The following is an 8,486-nucleotide window of genomic DNA, read 5'->3' as shown; positions in this document are numbered from 1 at the left end:
TGGGCGTGCAAGAGATGCTGTCTGTGGCCCGAAGAATTGCGGGCCACTTTCGGCATTCAGCCACCGCGTGCCGAAGACTGGAGCACCAGCAAACACTCCTGAACCTGCCCTGCCATCATCTGAAGCAAGAGGTGGTAACGAGGTGGAATTCAACCCACTATATGCTTCAGAGGATGGAGGAGCAGCAAAAGGCCATTCAAGCCTACACAGCTACCTACGATATAGGCAAAGGAGGGGGAATGCACCTGACTCAAGCGCAGTGCAGAATAATTTCAACGTTGTGCAAGGTTCTGCAACCCTTTGAACTTGCCACACGTGAAGTCAGTTCAGACACTGCCAGCCTGAGTCAGGTCATTCCCCTCATCAGGCTTTTGCAGAAGAAGACAGTCCGTACGTATACTGGCAGGAAAAAGAGGCAATTTAGAGGCCCGTGCACAAACTGGCTTTATTTTACATAAGTTGTCCCCCCTCCAGTGTGTACTCTGAAAGAGTGTTTAGTACAGCCGCTCACCTTGTCATCAATCGGCATACGAGGTTACTTCCAGAAAATGTGGAGAAGATGATGTTCATCAAAATGAATTATAATCAATTCCTCCGTGTAGACATTCACCAGCAATTGCCTCCAGAAAGTACACAGGGACCTGAGATGGTGGATTCCAGTGGGGACAAATTAATAATCTGTGAGGAGGGGGGTGTACACAGTGAAAGGGATGAGGAATCGGAGGATGAGGAGGAGGTGGACATCTTGCCTCTGTAGAGCCAGTTTGTGCAAGGAGAGATTGATTGGTTTGGGCCCCCACCAAAAAAGAAGCAATCAGTAATTTCAGTCACAGTCGTGTGGCAGATCCTGTCACTGAAATGATGGGTTTGTTAAAGTGTACACGTCCTGTTTATACAACATAAGGGTGGGTGGGAGGGCCCAAGGACAATTCCATTTTGCACCTCTTTTTTTTTTCATTTTTCTTTGCATCATGTGCTGTTTGGGGACTATTTTTTGAAGTGCCATCCTGTCTGACACTGCAGTGCCACTCCTAGATGGGCCAGGTGTTTGTGTCGGCCACTTGGGTCGCTTTGCTTTTTCATCCAGCGACCTCGGTGCAAATTTTAGGACTAAAAATAATATTGTGAGGTGTGAGGTGTTCAGAATAGAGTGGAAATGAGTGTAAATTATGGTTATTGAGGTTAATAATACTATGGGATCAAAATGACCCCCAAATTCTATGATTTAAGCGGTTTTCGAGGGGTTTTTGAATAAAAACACCCGAATCCAAAACACAACCGAATCCGACAAAAATTTTTCGGTGAGGTTTTGCCAAAACGCGTCCGAATCCAAAACACGCCCGTGGAACCGAATCCAAAACCAAAACACAAAACCCGAAAAATGTCCGGTGGACATCACTAGTTTCTAGGAATCAGAAACTACTAATTTCTCCTAGTTCTGCACCTTACATACCCTGGTATAATAAAAGGACAGTGCTGGTATAAATTATGGGAACAGTGCCGTTATGTATTTGCAATCTTAAACAGGAAAAATTAGATACTGAAATGTAATATTTTGTTCAGGCACTAAGAACTATACAGTATAATATAGTAGTTAAAATTTAAATTGTATTGAAAATAATGAGTGGGATTTATCAATTTACAGATGAAAATTCCTATACAATTAGCCCTCTTTCACCTGCATACCGGCATCTGCGATTGCCGGAATGTAGATACAACTTATTCCAATAAGTACTGTCCATTGCAAACTTATGACTTCCAGTTTTATGACACGGGAGACCTATTGCACAAGCCTGCATATGTGCTATAGGCAGGGGACAGAGTGGAATCCTTTGGATCCAGCTCAGGAGGCATCTAGGGAAAAGAATCCCATAGGCTTCTATAGGTAACACCATCTATAGATGGCATAGCCTATTGTGCAGAAGCTGCATACGGGCACATTGACAACCCTATAGAATTATTTGGAAACTGCTGTGCTGTGGGTTGGACTGTATACTGTATCTCTGATATCTATGCAGGTCCTTTTTAATACATATGATGAACCATATGTAATACAGCAAACCGCATTTTTGTGATTAGTATGTGATTAGTATATGATTTAGAGATGAGCGGGTTCGGTTCCTCGGAATCCGAACCCGCCCGAACTTCATTTTTTTTTACACGGGGCCGAGCGACTCGGATCTTCCCGCCTTGCTCGGTTAACCCGAGCGCGCCCAAACGTCATCATCCCGCTGTCGGATTCTCGCGAGGCTCGGATTCTATCGCGAGACTCGGATTCTATATAAGGAGCCGTGCGTCGCCGCCATTTTCACACGTGCATTGAGATTGATAGGGAGAGGACGTGGCTGGCGTCCTCTCCGTTTATAGAGAGTGAGACTAGAGTAGAGAGAGACACAGTATTATTTACTTAAGTAATTTTGGGGAGCATTAGGAGGAGTACTACTACTTGCTGAAGTGATAGTGTGACTGTATATCTGACTTGTGGGGGAGACACTGACAGTGGGGAGCAGTTAGAGTCTGAGAGCAGGAGTACATATTTTAACGTACAGTGCACACTTTTGCTGGCACTCTGCTGCCAGAGTGCCACACTGCCATTGTGACCACACTGACCACCAGTATATATTGTGATTGTCTGCTTAGGAGTACTACTTGCAAGTTGCTGATAGTGTGACCAGTGACCTGACCACCAGTTTAATTAATCACCACCAGTTTAATATATATATATATATATATATATATATATATAATTGTATATAATATATATATAATTGTATATGTACACCGCACCTACCCGTGTTTTTTTTTTTTCTTTCTTCTTGATACATACTACTATAGTAGCTTACTGTAGCAGTCTGCGGTGCTGCTGAGCTGACAGTGTCCAGCAGGTCCGTCATCAGTCATTACATAATAAATATATATACCTGTCCGGCTGCAGTACTAGTGATGTTATATATATATATATATATATATATATATATATATATATATATTAATTTCATCTCATTATCATCCAGTCTATATTAGCAGCAGACACAGTACGGTAGTCCACGGCTGTAGCTACCTCTGTGTCGGCAGTCGCTGGTCCATCCATAATTGTATACCACCTACCCGTGGTTTTTTTTTTCTCTTTCTTCTTGATACATACTACTATAGTAGCTTACTGTAGCAGTCTGCGGTGCTGCTGAGCTGACAGTGTCCAGCAGGTCCGTCATCAGTCATTACATAATAAATATATATACCTGTCCGGCTGCAGTACTAGTGATATTATATATATATATATATTGATTTCATCTCATTATCATCCAGTCTATATTAGCAGCAGACACAGTACGGTAGTCCACGGCTGTAGCTACCTCTGTGTCGGCAGTCGCTGGTCCATCCATAATTGTATACCACCTACCCGTGGGTTTTTTTTTCTCTTTCTTCTTGATACATACTACTATAGTAGCTTACTGTAGCAGTCTGCGGTGCTGCTGAGCTGACAGTGTCCAGCAGGTCCGTCATCAGTCATTACATAATAAATATATATACCTGTCCGGCTGCAGTACTAGTGATATTATATATATATATATATATATATATTGATTTCATCTCATTATCATCCAGTCTATATTAGCAGCAGACACAGTACGGTAGTCCACGGCTGTAGCTACCTCTGTGTCGGCAGTCGCTGGTCCATCCATAATTGTATACCACCTACCCGTGGTTTTTTTTTTCTCTTTCTTCTTGATACATACTACTATAGTAGCTTACTGTAGCAGTCTGCGGTGCTGCTGAGCTGACAGTGTCCAGCAGGTCCGTCATCAGTCATTACATAATAAATATATATACCTGTCCGGCTGCAGTACTAGTGATATTATATATATATATATATATATATATATTGATTTCATCTCATTATCATCCAGTCTATATTAGCAGCAGACACAGTACGGTAGTCCACGGCTGTAGCTACCTCTGTGTCGGCAGTCGCTGGTCCATCCATAATTGTATACCACCTACCCGTGTTTTTTTTTCTCTTTCTTCTTGATACATACTACTATAGTAGCTTACTGTAGCAGTCTGCGGTGCTGCTGAGCTGACAGTGTCCAGCAGGTCCGTCATCAGTCATTACATAATAAATATATATACCTGTCCGGCTGCAGTACTAGTGATATTATATATATATATATATATATATATATTGATTTCATCTCATTATCATCCAGTCTATATTAGCAGCAGACACAGTACGGTAGTCCACGGCTGTAGCTACCTCTGTGTCGGCAGTCGCTGGTCCATCCATAATTGTATACCACCTACCCGTGTTTTTTTTTTTCTCTTTCTTCTTGATACATACTACTATAGTAGCTTACTGTAGCAGTCTGCGGTGCTGCTGAGCTGACAGTGTCCAGCAGGTCCGTCATCAGTCATTACATAATAAATATATATACCTGTCCGGCTGCAGTACTAGTGATATTATATATATATATATTGATTTCATCTCATTATCATCCAGTCTATATAGCAGCAGACACAGTACGGTAGTCCACGGCTGTAGCTACCTCTGTGTCGGCAGTCGCTGGTCCATCCATAAGTATACTAGTATCCATCCATCTCCATTGTTTACCTGAGGTGCCTTTTAGTTGTGCCTATTAAAATATGGAGAACAAAAATGTTGAGGTTCCAAAATTAGGGAAAGATCAAGATCCACTTCCACCTCGTGCTGAAGCTGCTGCCACTAGTCATGGCCGAGACGATGAAATGCCAGCAACGTCGTCTGCCAAGGCCGATGCCCAATGTCATAGTACAGAGCATGTAAAATCCAAAACACCAAATATCAGTAAAAAAAGGACTCCAAAATCTAAAATAAAATTGTCGGAGGAGAAGCGTAAACTTGCCAATATGCCATTTACCACACGGAGTGGCAAGGAACGGCTGAGGCCCTGGCCTATGTTCATGGCTAGTGGTTCAGCTTCACATGAGGATGGAAGCACTCAGCCTCTCGCTAGAAAACTGAAAAGACTCAAGCTGGCAAAAGCACCGCAAAGAACTGTGCGTTCTTCGAAATCCCAAATCCACAAGGAGAGTCCAATTGTGTCGGTTGCGATGCCTGACCTTCCCAACACTGGACGTGAAGAGCATGCGCCTTCCACCATTTGCACGCCCCATGCAAGTGCTGGAAGGAGCACCCGCAGTCCAGTTCCTGATAGTCAGATTGAAGATGTTAGTGTTGAAGTACACCAGGATGAGGAGGATATGGGTGTTGCTGGCGCTGGGGAGGAAATTGACAAGGAGGATTCTGATGGTGAGGTGGTTTGTTTAAGTCAGGCACCCGGGGAGACACCTGTTGTCCGTGGGAGGAATAGGGCCGTTGACATGCCTGGTGAAAATACCAAAAAAATCAGCTCTTCGGTGTGGAAGTATTTCAACAGAAATGCGGACAACATTTGTCAAGCCGTGTGTTGCCTTTGTCAAGCTGTAATAAGTAGGGGTAAGGACGTTAACCACCTCGGAACATCCTCCCTTATACGTCACCTGCAGCGCATTCATAATAAGTCAGTGACAAGTTCAAAAACTTTGGGCGACAGCGGAAGCAGTCCACTGACCAGTAAATCCCTTCCTCTTGTAACCAAGCTCACGCAAACCACCCCACCAACTCCCTCAGTGTCAATTTCCTCCTTCCCCAGGAATGCCAATAGTCCTGCAGGCCATGTCACTGGCAATTCTGACGAGTCCTCTCCTGCCTGGGATTCCTCCGATGCATCCTTGCGTGTAACGCCTACTGCTGCTGGCGCTGCTGTTGTTGCTGCTGGGAGTCGATGGTCATCCCAGAGGGGAAGTCGTAAGCCCACTTTTACTACTTCCACCAAGCAATTGACTGTCCAACAGTCCTTTGCGAGGAAGATGAAATATCACAGCAGTCATCCTGTTGCAAAGCGGATAACTGAGGCCTTGACAACTATGTTGGTGTTAGACGTGCGTCCGGTATCCGCCGTTAGTTCACAGGGAACTAGACAATTTCTTGAGGTAGTTTGCCCCCGTTAGCAAATACCATCTAGGTTCCACTTCTCTAGGCAGGCGATACCGAGAATGTACACGGACGTCAGAAAAAGACTCACCAGTGTCCTAAAAAATGCAGTTGTACCCAATGTCCACTTAACCACGGACATGTGGACAAGTGGAGCAGGGCAGGGTCAGGACTATATGACTGTGACAGCCCACTGGGTAGATGTATGGACTCCCGCCGCAAGAACAGCAGCGGCGGCACCAGTAGCAGCATCTCGCAAACGCCAACTCTTTCCTAGGCAGGCTACGCTTTGTATCACCGCTTTCCAGAATACGCACACAGCTGAAAACCTCTTACGGCAACTGAGGAAGATCATTGCGGAATGGCTTACCCCAATTGGACTCTCCTGTGGATTTGTGGCATCGGACAACGCCAGCAATATTGTGTGTGCATTAAATATGGGCAAATTCCAGCACGTCCCATGTTTAGCACATACCTTGAATTTGGTGGTGCAGAATTTTTAAAAAAACGACAGGGGCGTGCAAGAGATGCTGTCGGTGGCCAGAAGAATTGCGGGACACTTTCGGCGTACAGGCACCACGTACAGAAGACTGGAGCACCACCAAAAACGCCAGAACCTGACCTGCCATCATCTGAAGCAAGAAGTGGTAACGAGGTGGAATTCAACCCTCTATATGCTTCAGAGGTTGGAGGAGCAGCAAAAGGCCATTCAAGCGTACACAATTGAGCACGATATAGGAGGTGGAATGTACCTGTCTCAAGCGCAGTGGAGAATGATTTCAACGTTGTGCAAGGTTCTGCAACCTTTTGAACTTGCCACACGTGAAGTCAGTTCAGACACTGCCAGCCTGAGTCAGGTCATTCCCCTCATCAGGCTTTTGCAGAAGAAGCTGGAGGCATTGAAGGAGGAGCTAAAAGGGAGCGATTCCGCTAGGCATGTGGGACTTGTGGATGGAGCCCTTAATTCGCTTAACAAGGATTCACGGGTGGTCAATCTGTTGAAATCAGAGCACTACATTTTGGCCACCGTGCTCGATCCTAGATTTAAAACCTACCTTGGATCTCTCTTTCCGGCAGACACAAGTCTGCTGGGGTTCAAAGACCTGCTGGTGACAAAATTGTCAAGTCAAGCGGAACGCGACCTGTCAACATCTCCTCCTTCACATTCTCCCGCAACTGGGGGTGCGAGGAAAAGGCTCAGAATTCCGAGCCCACCCGCTGGCGGTGATTCAGGGCAGTCTGGAGCGACTGCTGATGCTGACATCTGGTCCGGACTGAAGGACCTGACAACGATTACGGACATGTCGTCTACTGTCACTGCATATGATTCTCTCCCCATTGAAAGAATGGTGGAGGATTATATGAGTGACCGCATCCAAGTAGGCACGTTAGACAGTCCGTACTTATACTGGCAGGAAAAAGAGGCAATTTGGAGGCCCTTGCACAAACTGGCTTTATTCTACCTAAGTTGCCCTCCCACAAGTGTGTACTCCGAAAGAGTGTTTAGTGCCGCCGCTCACCTTGTCAGCAATCGGCGTACGAGGTTACTTCCAGAAAATGTGGAGAAGATGATGTTCATTAAAATGAATTATAATCAATTCCTCCGTGGAGACATTGACCAGCAGCAATTGCCTCCACAAAGTACACAGGGAGCTGAGATGGTGGATTCCAGTGGGGACGAATTGATAATCTGTGAGGAGCGGGATGTACACGGTGATATATCGGAGGATGATGATGAGGTGGACATCATGCCTCTGTAGAGCCAGTTTGTGCAAGGAGAGATTAATTGCTTCTTTTTCGGTGGGGGTCCAAACCAACCCGTCATTTCAGTCACAGTCGTGTGGCAGACCCTGTCACTGAAATGATGGGTTGGTTAAAGTGTGCATGTCCTGTTTATACAACATAAGGGTGGGTGGGAGGGCCCAAGGACAATTCCATCTTGCACCTCTTTTTTCTTTCATTTTTCTTTGCGTCATGTGCTGTTTGGGGAGTGTTTTTTGGAAGGGCCATCCTGCGTGACACTGCAGTGCCACTCCTAGATGGGCCAGGTGTTTGTGTCGGCCACTAGGGTCGCTTATCTTACTCACACAGCTACCTCATTGCGCCTCTTTTTTTCTTCTTTGCGTCATGTGCTGTTTGGGGAGTGTTTTTTGGAAGGGCCATCCTGCGTGACACTGCAGTGCCACTCCTAGATGGGCCAGGTGTTTGTGTCGGCCACTAGGGTCGCTTAGCTTACTCACACAGCTACCTCATTGCGCCTCTTTTTTTCTTCTTTGCGTCATGTGCTGTTTGGGGAGTGTTTTTTGGAAGGGCCATCCTGCGTGACACTGCAGTGCCACTCCTAGATGGGCCAGGTGTTTGTGTCGGCCACTAGGGTCGCTTATCTTACTCACACAGCTACCTCATTGCGCCTCTTTTTTTCTTCTTTGCGTCATGTGCTGTTTGGGGAGTGTTTTTTGGAAGGGCCATCCTGCGT

The sequence above is a fragment of the Pseudophryne corroboree genome, chromosome 10 (assembly GCF_028390025.1).
Source record: "Pseudophryne corroboree isolate aPseCor3 chromosome 10, aPseCor3.hap2, whole genome shotgun sequence".
In the NCBI taxonomy this organism is placed as follows: domain Eukaryota; kingdom Metazoa; phylum Chordata; class Amphibia; order Anura; family Myobatrachidae; genus Pseudophryne; species Pseudophryne corroboree.
Note: the sequence above shows the minus strand (reverse complement) of the source record.